This window comes from Mustela erminea, chromosome X, assembly GCF_009829155.1.
Source record: "Mustela erminea isolate mMusErm1 chromosome X, mMusErm1.Pri, whole genome shotgun sequence".
In the NCBI taxonomy this organism is placed as follows: Eukaryota; Metazoa; Chordata; class Mammalia; order Carnivora; family Mustelidae; genus Mustela; species Mustela erminea.
In genome coordinates, this window is record NC_045635.1 from 110,789,221 (window position 1) to 110,802,745 (window position 13,525).

General features: G+C 38.7%; 1 pseudogene; it reads left to right on the plus strand.

Moving 5' to 3' along the window:
* The first annotated feature begins 11,603 nt into the window (after window positions 1-11,603).
* The window catches only part of LOC116582361, a 36,834-nt pseudogene continuing 34,912 nt past the window's right edge, over window positions 11,604-13,525 (plus strand).

Genomic DNA, 13,525 nt, shown 5'->3' on the forward strand with positions numbered 1-13,525 from the left:
TTGAGGAAAGATAGTAGAGTATAACTGGAGTCAAACTCGTTGGTTTCAGATCTACATTCTGCCACTTTGTTCGAATCAGTTTCTACCCTTCAATCCCTTTACCTAAGTAGGACCTACTATTATGTTCAGCATTTGATCATGTAGGCAGAAACCACTCTAGTTATTTCAAGCAGGGATGGATTTAACAAAGAGAATTAGAGACCTACAAAGCCTTTGGAAGGGCTGTGAGAGAGAACGTTGGTAAGGGAACATTGCCAACAACCTCAAACTGTTGGAGGAATTGCAAAAATCTTGGGAAGCTTTAGGGGCATGAGGGAACTGCAACTAACGACCACACCGAAGTTAATGTTTCACAGTAGAATGCTCAGAAGCCACCTAAATCTTTCTTTGGCAGCTAAACACAATGTCAGGAGGACCAATGGTAGTATCTACTTTTCTTATGCTTGCCTAGCTTTCTGTGAGTACCTTTTATGGGTGAAATCCAAAACTGAATGTTACTGTCAAGAGAGTGTGGGAAATGTAGTTTCTAAGTTTTACAATAGGGATGAGAGCTGAAAAAGATGGGGATAGTTTGGTGGGCACCTGGGAGCTCAGTGGCTAAGTGTGTTCCATTGGCTCAGGTTATGTTCTTGGGGTCCTGGAATCAAGCCCCGAGTTGGGCTGCTCAGTGCTCCTACTCAGTAGGGAGTATGCTTCTCCCACCCCCTCTGCCCTCACCTCCAATCGTGCTCTCTCTGTCCCACTCTCCCTTTCTCTCTCAAATAAATAAATAAAACCTTAATAAAGAAAAGATTGGGTGGTTTTGGATATCACTTCATAGCTTGGTCATGAAAATTGTATGACTCTGGGGCACCTGCGTGACTTAGTTAGTTGAGTGTCCAGCTCTTAATTGAACCTCAGGTCATGATCTTGGGGTCATGGAATCGAGCCCCAGGTCAGGCTTATGCTCACTGGGGAGTCTACTTAAGGTTCTCTCCCTTTCTCTCTGCCCCTCACCCCTCAAATAAATAAATAAATAAATAATCGTTTTTTAAAAAGAATTGTATGACTCAATTCATATAAAGCACTTAGAAAATTGCCTATCCTATACTATAGTTAAAGAACAATAAATATTAGCTGTCATTATAATGTCTGGATCACATAACCCTACGATGCCAGGAATTAGAGTGCCTACTTGCTTTTTCAATGGTGCATTCCAACACAACTCCTTCACCTGTGCATGCTAACATCCATCCATACATCATTAATTCAATACATATTTGTGGAACACATACTATACAACAAGTACCATGCTATTGTCATGGATGCAGTGGTGGGGAAAACATATTTGTTCCCTCCCCTCAAAGAACTCACTCTCTGAGTGGAAAGAAAGACATGAACACCACCAAAATTACTGCATGAATTTATATCTTTTTAGTTCTTAAGTTTATAAAGCACTTTACACACCTTATAACTTATCTTATTCTTTTTTTTTTTAAGATTTTATTTATTTATTTGACAGACAGAGATCACAAGTAGGCAGAGAGGCAGGCAGAGAGAAAGAGAGGAGGAAGCAGGCTCTCCGCAGAGCAGACAGCCCGATGCGGGGCTCAATCCCAGGACCCTGGGATCATGACCTGAGCCAAAGGCAGAGGCTTTAACCCACTGAGCCACCCAGGTGCCCCTAATTTATCTTATTCTTGAATGTATATTAGTTCATATTACCTTCTAAGTTTTTTAAAGATTTATTTATTTATATATTTTAGAGAAAGTGAGAGAGAGCAGGAGAGGGAGATAGAATCTCAAGCAGACTCCCCACTGAGCGCAGAGCCCCTCATGGGACTCAGTCTCACCATCTGTGAGATTGTGAGGTCATGAGATCATGACCTGAGCTGAAACCAAAAGCTAGATGCTTAATCAAGCCACCCAGGCGAATCTCATATCATCTTCTAAATTTAATGAGACAAGCAAATAGATGTTATAATTAATATTATGAGATTGATTTTTACATATAAAAAGATTTAGTGTCTATAATGTTCTCAAGGTCAACAGTGTGACAAGAGTAGGACTAGAATATAATTCAAGATTTATCATGGTGATCATTTCATAGTACATACAATATCGAATCATTATGTTGTCACCTGAAACTAAAATAATGTTATATGTCAATTATACCTCAATAAAAATTTTAATTTAATTTTTTGAAAAAAACACAATTCCTCTGACACCTAGATGTTCTTTTTGATAGGTACCTGATGGGTTCAAGTAGTCCTTAGAAAAGAGGAGTAGAAGGAAGGCAAGACTGTTGCTGAGCAAAGAAAAAATACTATGCTTTCAGACTGTCTAGGGTAAAAATCTGACCTTGGCATTTACTAGATATATGACCTTGGGCAACTTCCTGCCTCAGTTTCCTCATCTATAACAGGAAAAGAATCATAAACCTGACCTCATAGAGTTGTTAAGAGGATTAATTCAGTTGGTTTCTATAAAATTCCAAGAACAATGGTTGGGAATAATAAGCTCTCAGTAAACATTACCTATATTTTATTATTATTATAGAGTTACGAGTAACATTACTGAAATCTCAGCAGACTCAAACGTAGTTGGTGCTCATCTCACTGTATGCCTTTTCTCTCTCCTCTTTCTTTTCCCACCAGGAATACACAGTAATTTTTTCTGGTTAAATGTGTACAGCAGGTCAAGCACTTTTTCAGTACAATATCATGATGGGAGTCAGAAAAACACATGACTGGGCGTCAGGAAGTCTGGATTCTAGCTTGAGTTCCACCATTAATGAGCTATGAAACTCTGGGTAAATCACTTAACCTCTCTGGACTGCATATGTCAAACAAGGGGAAAATATGTTCCTTAACCTACCTCAGAATGGTTGAAAGAGCAAATGAGATCATAGATGTTAGATGTTACAAAGTTAAAAGCACATCACAAAAGCTTCATGATGGGATTTTCATTATCTTCAATGTTAGCCTTTACATCCTCTTCTCACTTACCTGTGACAACCACTCACTTACTGAATTGCATTGGTCTTTTCCTCTAAAATATCTTTTTAAAATTTAAATTTAATTTCGTGTGTGTGTGTTCCAAAATTCATTGTTCACCACACCCAGTACTCCATGCAATATGTGCCCTCCTTACCACCACCACCAGGCTCACCCAACCCCCTACCCCCATCCTCTCCAAAACCCTCAGTTTGTTTCTCAGAGTCCACAGTCTCTCATGGTTTGTCTTCCCCTCTGATTTTCCCCAACTCACTTCTCCTCTCCATCTCCCAATACCTTTCAAATCCATCCCCTTTTATTTGTCCTCAGTGCTTACGTCTTAGTTCATGGGCTCATCAACCCTTACCAGAATGACTGTAACAAGCTCCTATTTTTCTCTATTCTAATCTTATCTCTTGTTAAACTAGCCATCCAGTCAATGTCTCCAGAGTGACTTTTCTAAAGGGAAAAATCTCTTCATGTTAATCCCCTCTTTATAATTGCACTCCAAGATTAGGAATAGGTTCCCTACTGCCTATAGAATATATAACATTACTCAGGGCTCCTGTTAACCTCTCCATCCTCATTGTCTATTTCATCTCCATAGACCCTATATTCCAGGGAAACAATAGTTTCTTTCTCTAAAATTTTTATGCATCTATGTTACTGTATGTGCTGTTCTTCCTGCCTGCGGTGTCTGGCAATATTTCACTCATTCTCCAAGGGCCAGACCTACAGTCATTGCCTCAGTGAATACCTCCCCAGAGTTTATCTTATTCTGTTTAACCCTGGATGGTGACTTAATTCCATTTCTTTCACTTAATAATATTTTACTCAAGCACAAATTTAACACCTTTCATGTTATTTTATGGTTAGTCATTTTGGAATGTTTATTCCCAATTAGTTCACAAGATTACAGAGAGCAGGAAGTCTGTTTTATCTCTATCTCCACAACATAGTTTCTGGCACAGAATATACACACAGTAAGAATTGGTTAAATAAATATGTGCTAAACAAATACTTCTTAGACCATTTGTAGTAAGGAAAAACTATCTTTTAAATTTCCCTGTTGTGACAGACTGACAGTTTATAAAATATGATAAAAATGTCGTTAGAGAGGGCACAGATTGCATGGAGCACTGGGTGTGGTGCAAAAACAATGAATACTGTTATGCTGAAAATAAATAAAAAATAAATTTAAAAAAAATGTCACAGCAATGTCAAATCACTTTAAAAATTACTGAATGTTTACTCTCAAGTCTGTTCTTGACTCCTTGCAAACATTTTAAGTAGCACTCAACTGGACTATTTGCAAAGATGGGTCATTCCTAGCTCCTAGAATCTTAATACCTAAGTTGAAAAACTTAAGAATACATGTAAAAATAATAAACAAATCATCATATATTCAGAGCACAACTAAGCAAGAAATCAATAGAATAAAGCTATTGTAATTAGATACATGCACAGATAAAGTAAATCAATGAAGCAGTGAATGAGAGGATGCAGTATTATATTTAGACAGCAAGAGTTTCTATAGAAATTCAAAACTAATGTAGGAAATTTTAGGAAAAAGCAAGATTTACAGAAACTTCAAAACAAAGATGGCTGGGGTGGGCTGGGAGATGTCAGGGAAACAAAGAGGGAGAGGAAAGTTCCAAATTCTGTTTACAAAATTTCATTTACTTGAGTTCTTAATTGAAAGTTTTTATAGAGTCTCAATACATTGTGGCCACTCCTCCTTCCCCATTCATTCAGTGCCTTCTTATGTCACTGTGCTAAGAACCCTCCCAAGAAACACAGGACTCTGAGTAATCACCCTAGAGGTGAATCTACTACACTTTGGTGACATAAAAGCAGAAGTGGAGTTGATGGTGTTAGTCAAAAGTTGTACAGTGTCACTAATGAACTATTGGAATTAGTAGACAAAAGATACTTGTATTTTAATGACTTAGAAATAACATTCCCAAATGAATACACAGCTTCAATTCAGTAGTGAGATTTAATTGCCTTTTAGAGACTTGGTCTCCAAAGTCTCTTCAGTGAAATCACTTCTTTGGAACCATAATGAATAAACTCAGAAGGTATAATCAGATAATGTTTAATATTCTTCCCTACTCTTGTTCATATTTTGAACCATTTGGAGTCCTGGAATCTAAAATGTTGAGTAGAATCAAGACACAATCCATTGTAAGGAAAGTAAAGAACATATATCTTGGCAAGAAGGAAGGAAGCCACATTTGCCTCTTGAAACAAACCAACATATACCTGTGAAATAGTCACTTTTGATATAGATCTCAGGATACACCTGTAAGTCACTCCCCTTGAAAGACTCCAGTACTTCGGTGAGCTGTTGATTGTGCAACATATAAGGGACTATATCAACACAACTCTTAGAGACCTTAGTGGTTTTGTTTTTGTTTTTGTGACCTTCCCCCCCCCCGATATCCAAGTGAATAAAATTAATTTTTTTTCAAAAATATTGTAAGTTCCTCCCATGTGTCAGAAACTGAGGGTGCTTCTGGAGTTAAAGAAATAAAACGCAGAGAGTTGAGGGTCCATATCTGGGCTCTCTACTCTGTTCCACTGGTGTATGTGTCTGTTTTTATGCCAGTACCATGCTGTCTTGGTGATCACAGCTTTGTAGTAAAGCTTGAAATCAGGTAACGTGATGCCCCCAGTTTTATTTTTGTTTTTCAACATTTCCTTAGCGACTCGGGGTCTCTTCTGATTCCATACAAATTTTAGGATTATTTGCTCCAGCTCTTTGAAGAATACCAGTAGTATTTTGATCAAAATAGCATTAAAAGTATAGATTGCTCTAAACATTTTAACAATGTTTATTCTTCCAATCCAAGAGCATAGAATGGTCTTCCATCTTTTTGTGTCTTCTTCAATTTCTTTCATGAGTGTTCTGTAGTTCCTTGAGTACAGATCCTTTACCTCTTTGGTTAGGTTTATTCCCAGGTATCTTTTGGTTCTTGGTGCTATAGTAAATGGAATCGATTCTCTAATTTCCCTTTCTGTATTTTCATTGTTAGTGTATAAGAAAGCCACTGATTTCTGTACATTGACTTTGTATCCTGCCACATTGCTGAATTGCTGTATGAGTTCTAGTAGTTTGGGGGTGGAGTCTTTTGGGTTTTCCATATAAAGAATCATGTCATCTGCAAAGAGAGAAAGTTTGACTTCTTCATTACCAATTTATATACCTTTTATTTCCCTTTGTTATCTGATTGCTGTTGCTAGGACTTCTAATACTATGTTGAACAAGAGTGGTGAGAGTGGGCATCCTTGAAAAAATATACAGTGGAAAAAAGACAGTCCCTTCAATAAATGGTGCTGGGAAAACTGGGCAGCTATATGTAGAAGAATGAAACTCGACCATTCTCTTACACCGTACACAAAGATAAACTCAAAATGGTAAAAGACCTCAATGTAAGACAGGAATCCATCAGAATCCTAGAGGAGAACATAGGCAGTAATCTCTTCGATATCAGCCACAGCAACTTCTTTCAAGATATGTCTCCAAAGGCAAAGGAAACAAAAGCGAAGATGAACTTTTGGGACTTCATCGAAATCAAAAGCTTCTGCACAGCAAAGGAAACAGTCAAGAAAACAAAGAAGCAACCCACGGAATGGGAGAAGATATTTGCAAATGACAGTACAGACAAAAGGTTGATATCCAGGATCTATAATGAACTCCTCAAACTCAACACACACAAAACAGACAATCATATCAAAAAATAGGCAGAAGATATGGACAGACACTTCTCCAATGAAGACATACAAATGGCTATCAGACACATGAAAAAATGTTCATCATCACTAGCCATCAGGGAGATTCAAATTAAAACTACATTGAGATATCACCTTACACAAGTTAGAATGGCCAAAATTAGCAAGACAGGAAACAACATGTGTTGCAGAGGATGTTGAGAAAGGGGAACCCTCTTACACTGTTGGTGGGAATGCAAGTTGGTGCAGCCTCTTTGGAGAACAGCATGGAGATTCCTCAAGAAATTAAAAATAGAACTTCCCTATGACCTTGCAATTGCACTCCTGGGTATTTACCCCAAAGATACAGATGCAGTGAAAAGAAGGGCCATCTGTACCCCAATGTTTATAGCAGCAATGTCCATGGTCGCCAAACTGTGGAAAGAACCAAGATGCCCTTCAACGGACAAATGGATAAGGAAGATGTGGTCCATATACACTATGGAGTATTATGCCTCCATCAGAAAGGACGAATACCCAACTTTTGTAGCAACATGGACGGGAGTGGAAGAGATTATGCTGAGTGAAAGAGAGTCAATTATCATATGGTTTCACTTATTTGTGGAGCACAACAAATAGCATGGAGGACAAGGGGAGATGGAGAAGGGAGTTGAGGGAAATTGGAAGGGGAGGTGAACCATGAGAGACTATGGACTCTGAAAAACAATCTGAGGGGTTTGAAGTGATGGGGGTGTGGGAGGTCGGGGTACCAGGTGGTGGCTATTATAGAGGGCATGGATTGCATGGAGCACTGGGTGTGGTGAAAAAATAATGATACTGTTATGCTGAAAATAAATAAATGGAAAAAAAAATTTTTAAAAAAAAGAATGAATGAAAATGCAAATTATGTCTCCAGAGGGCACACACTATAATCTGACAATATTGCCTTATTTCTCTCCTCATTCACTGAATTATTTTCTACTCTCTAGAAAAAAAGACAACCAAAATGGCCATATTGCCATGGGAGTTACTTCTCAAGTGAAGCCTTATTTAAAAATAATAATATCTAGGGGCCCCTGGATGGCTCAGTGGGTTAAGCCTCTGCCTTCGTCTCAGGTCATGATCTCAGGGTCCTGGGACCAAGCCCCACATTGGGGGCTCTCTCCTCAGCGGGAAGCCTGCTTCTCCGACTCTCTCTGCCTGCTTCTCTGCCTACTTGTGATCTCTCGCTCTGTCAAATAAATAAATAAAACCTTTTTAAAAATAGCTAATATGTATATTGCACAAAAACCCTTTGAGATAGATACCATAATTTTTCCAATCCTACAGTTAAGGAGACTGAGGTATAAACAAGTTAAGGAAACTGCCAATGTTACACAGTTAATCAGTGGTGGATTCAGTATTCAAACTTGGATCCAGAACTCAAGTTGTTAACCACCATTTTACAGTGTCTTTTATGGATAATAGAAATTCCTGTCTATAATTACTACCCATACCATTAAGTATATTTTGAGCTTCTGGGAGTTATCTGAAAAGCCCAGTGTAGGGGCCTGGTTGGCCAGAGGGAGCCATTTTGTTGTGGGCTTGGGTTGACCCTGCCCCTCCCAGAGGAACTCACTTGCAAACCCCAGATATAAGGGCGGGCCAGGCTGGATGGAGACATCCAATCAATGGGGCATGCATATATTTGCTATGGTGAATTGGAATTCAATTGCCCACCCGACTGAGCGTGACTGTGCAGTTTTCCCTGTGTGTTGCAGTCTCATTGGTCACCTGTGTGTGGGCCAGGCTCAACCACCTCTATAAAGGTTAGTCTGTGAGCCTGGGTGTAGTAGTAGTAGTAGGAGTAGTCATAGATGTGGTGGTGGGAAGGGGCGTTGTGGGGAGTGGCGTTGCCACCAGTGGCCTCGTTGTCAGGGTCGTAGTCTTCAGGAGCAGCATGGTTGGGAAGCTTAGTAGTTGGAGTAATAGTCGTAGGGGAACGGCCTCGTCCGGGGAGCCTCGATCCTTTGATCCACGGACCCTAACACCCAGAAATAAAAGAAAAATGCTCCAAGCATTCCTTAATTTTAGTATTAAAAATAGAATGAGTCTTGCATGGTAGGTGAAACCAAGACAGATTTCTTTGGGAAGTCCATTTGAAAGAAGGCCTTGGAGTGTGCCACAAATATTTCTGAAAGATCAAAAACCCGTGAATATATATATGAGTATCTCCACGTGTGTCTAGATGATTTAGGAAGATTTGGGACAGCACAGAGTAAAATACTGAATTATTGAATTAAAAAATATATATATATAGTCAGTCTGGTGAGATTTACTCAAGTCATGTAGCACAAAAATGTGTTCTTTGTTTTCCAGCTATTTGTATTGATATCTGTTTGAGATTGTTAGGACTATAAGATGGTGAGGATTGTAAATCAAAATAAAGCTTCATGATTAAACATGCTGTCATTCTAGTGTGAAGATTTAGTGCCCTTTGAAAAAGTTGGTGCCCTGAAAATCCCATTCTTGTAATGCTATTAGAAAATTATGGTTGTGGTGTCACCATTGCATAAAAACAAGATCCCCTGACGTCTGCCTCACCCTCATAACTCTACTCCAAGAAGACTTCTCCTTTCAGATTCATTCTGTTTTCCAATCCCAATTCTGGGAGAATATAGAACAAAAGGAGCCTTCTAATTCTCATTAGAGGTAGTCAGGGGCCTCCTAGGATCACTGTAATAAGTGAACAGTTGTAGTTAGAAGCTTAGCAGCAGCAAAGTATTTTTTCAGTTCGTCTGCACTTGGCTCTGATTTCTATTTGGCACCCCCTCATCCTGTACTAGGTTCTACTGAGGATCCTGTTACAAAGTCTTACTCTTCTTTCTGAATTACTTGCCTTGTACCTTCTGAGATCTGGAGTCTGTTTTAGAAAAAGGATCTGAAGAGATTACCTAGATAGTAAGCCTGAATGACCCCTCTTGCTGATCAGCTAGCTCCTAAGACAAACCCTCCTACCCACAGCCTGCACTCACCAAGGCTTGATGCCTGTCTCATGAGTCTGAAACTAGATCCTCCTATAAATGCCCCAAATTCTGATTTGTGGCTAGTACGTGATGGGAGTCTTATAGGCAATCCAGAAAGTATCTTGACCTTATTAATGAGCTGGTCTGTGATAGCATTCATACTTAACAGAATTAAATCAGACAAAGTAAATAAGAATTTGGATGAAAAATGAAGTGTAAAAACACTTTTATTTTCAGATTCCAGTATAATATCCATTTTTTAAAAGATTTTATTTATTTATTTGACAGAGATAAAGCACCAGTAGAGGAGCAGAAGGCACAGAGAGAGGGAGAGAAGCAGGCTACTCACTGAGCAGTGAGTCTGATGCGGAGCTCAATCCCAGCACCCTGGGATCATGACCTGAGCTGAAGGCAGGTGCTTAATGACTGAGCCACCTAGGTGCCCCTCAGTATAATACTCATTTTCTCTCTTTACTATAATACCATCCCTCCATACAAAGAGCAAATTGTAGGGCTAAAAAAATATAAGACATTAAAGTTCATTTCTGAGCAATAGGCAATCAGCAACACTAAATACTGTGAGATACTGTTTCTCACCATGGGCTTTTTACTCTCAAACATTCACTTCCTCCAGCCAATTCAGTGTAGTCTCAGTTACGACACTGAAGACAGAAGAGCCAAGTAACTGGCCTTGATTCATTCAACAAACCATATTGAACCCATATATTATGGGTTTACATCAGGCGCTATGTGAGGTGATAAAAATAAGACAATACCTGGGACAATCAGGGCTTCTTCCCTCTAAAAATTGAAAATTCAGTAAGGGAGCAGATATTGAATAATTACACAAATATATAATACCAACTGTGATAACAGCTATGCAGGAGAAGTTTACAGTGCTATGAACAATTGCAACAAAAAGATCTGATTTCATTTTAGTGCAGTTAATGAAGGCTTTTCTCATGAAATTTCTTTTAGGCTGAGATATTAGGGATGACTAGAAGTTCACCAGTCAAAGGGGGTAAGAATATTTCCAACAGAGAGAACACAATGTGCAAAAGCTCTGAGGTCAGAATGAGCTCAGAGTACTTCATAAAGACTATATGGTTGGAACATGGTAAGCACAAGAAGAGACAGTGCGAGATAAGGTTAGGGTCAGATCATTTAGAGTCTTGTAGGTCATGGTAAATAGGTTAGATTTTATTCCAAGGCTAATTGGAAGCCCTAGCATGGTTTTAAGCATGGGAAAGATATAGTCATAATGATGTATGTTTGTAAAAGATTTCTCTGGCTGCTGTGTGGAAAACAGACCATATAGAGGCAAGGATAGAAGTAGGGAGGCCTGTTAGAGGATGGTGGCTCTGACTAGATAAATCTGGCAGTGAATATAGAGATTTATAAGTAGATTTAAAATATATTCAGAAGGAGGAGTCAATAGGACTCAGTGATTGATTGGATATATGGGGTAAGGAAGAAATGAGAGTGAACTGCCCATAGTTTTATGTCATGGATATGAACCAACTAAAAAAAATATCTCAGTCTAATATCCATAGCAGGGAAAAAACAATTAACAATTTAGTGATTTAAGTCTAATTATATTTGAGCAGTAAATTGTCATGTTTTCTTTAAGGGTGGGAGTTTCAAAGCATATTCAGGTGGAGTCCAACTCCCATCATTCTATAGATGAGGGAATTAAGACTTGCAATGGACTGCACTACTGTGCAAATTAACCCTGTGATGTGTATGACTGTTTTATCTCCCAAATTACATAAACTTCCAAACAGTATCTTTTCTTTTGTATCTTTTCCTTATATCACCTGACATAGGACTGAGGACACAGCAGACCCCCAATAAATGTTCCTCAGATTAAAATAACTTGAATTTCTTCTTTCTCAGCAGAGAGAAGAAAATGGATATTTTTGTTACTGGTAATGGCAGTGAAGTGACAGAATTCATCCTGGTGGGTTTGTCTAATCATCCAAAATCCCAGATTGCCTTTTATTTCACCATGGTAGCAGTCTACCTAATCACTTGGTGGGTAACAGTCTTATCATTGTCATGGTTAGATTTGATGGCCAGCTTCACACCCCTATGTATTTTTTTCCTAAGCAATCTGTCCTTCCTTGTTATCTGCTACTCCAGCAATTCGATGCCTTTTTTGTTGTTTAGTGGTTTAAAAGACTACCCCACTATTTCCTATACTAGCTGTTATGCTCAGATGACCATTGCTCTATTTCTGGGGATGACAGAGTGTCTGTTGCTTTCTGTCATGACTTATGAGATATTTATTGCAATCTGTAAACCCCTGCATTTCACCATCATTATGAACAACCAGGTCTGCATATAGCTGGCTATGGTGACCTGGGCCAGTGTCTTCCTTTCAGCCATAATACCGATCATTGCAATTCCTGCCTGTTTTTGTGAACACAGTGTCATCAGTCATTTTACCTGTGAGGTCCAGGCCCTGTTGAAACTCAACTGCTCAGACAGCCCAGTCAGATTTATTCTGGATCTGGTCACTGGCATCTTCACACTTCCCCTGCCTTTGACCTTCATTCTCATCACCTACACTCGCATTGCAGTTGCTGTGATAAGGATCAACTCTGCAGAGGCCAAGCTCAAAACTTCTCCACATGTGAATCCCACCTGACCGTTGTCACCATATTTTATGGAACAGCCATCTACATGTACCTGAAACCTCAGTCAAGGAAATCCCAGGACCAGGGTAAATTCATCTCTGCATTTTTGGCATGGCAACCCCTGTGTTGAGCCCTTTCATTTACACCTTGAGGAATAAAGATGTGAAAGATGCTCTAAGAAAAGTGATGAGGAAGAAAGAATCCTAAGAAGGAAATGACTATCCCAAGGAGTTTTGTCTAAGCTAGAACTTGACATGGACTTGTACAAATAACAAGCTATATAAACACTAAACAATATTTTAGTAAGGTCATTCGTTTCAAACTCATTTTTTTCTATTTCCAATAGGCATGTTAAGAACATCCTGCCACTGAAAAAGGCATGTTAAACATTTACTGTGCTATCCATTTAAGTAATAAAATACAGGACAGTGTTGTGGGAGAGTTTATAAAACAAAATAATAATTAGTATGTTTTAGTCCTATGTAGTTTCACATTGTTTTACTGAATGAGAAATATTGTAATATTCTAAGATTCTCTTTTATACAGGATAAAGTTGCAAAATGGACAATTCTTCTCTCAGTGCTTTTTGTAGGAGGTGTATCATTATCTAAGATTCAGAGTGACAAATTGTGAGTGGGTAGAGAGGAAAATTACTGAACTTTCACATAGAAAGTCTTCTGATGAAGCAAGAAGCCCTTGAAGACTGTACAGATACTGAGGGCCAAAAATGACAACCTATGGAAATTACAATTACATGTCTTGTTAAGTAGATAAGGGCCCCATTTTCTCTGTCAACCTACCCTACTCCTGAATAATTACATGCAGCTTCCAAAGTGGACCTCACATACAGCAAATTTAGCTTCTTTAAAACTGTTAGAAACAAGCAAATGTGTACTATATTTCTGGATTGTAAAAATTGTAGTGTTTATTGTTTTTAAATACAAGGGCAGGTAGAGAGAAAAGGAAAAATCACCTATCATCCCCACACTCAATAGGACTTGCATGGGTTTTAGAATCCAGCAGACATGTATTTAAGTCTGCCACTCACAGCTGTGTGGGACTTAGTTAGCTCCTTTCCATCTCTCAGCTTCAGTGTTCTCATCTGTGAAATGGGGATTATAAGAGTGCCTACCCCACAAAATTGTTTTGAGAAGGAAATGAGATCATGCATATTAAGCTTCTATCATAATGC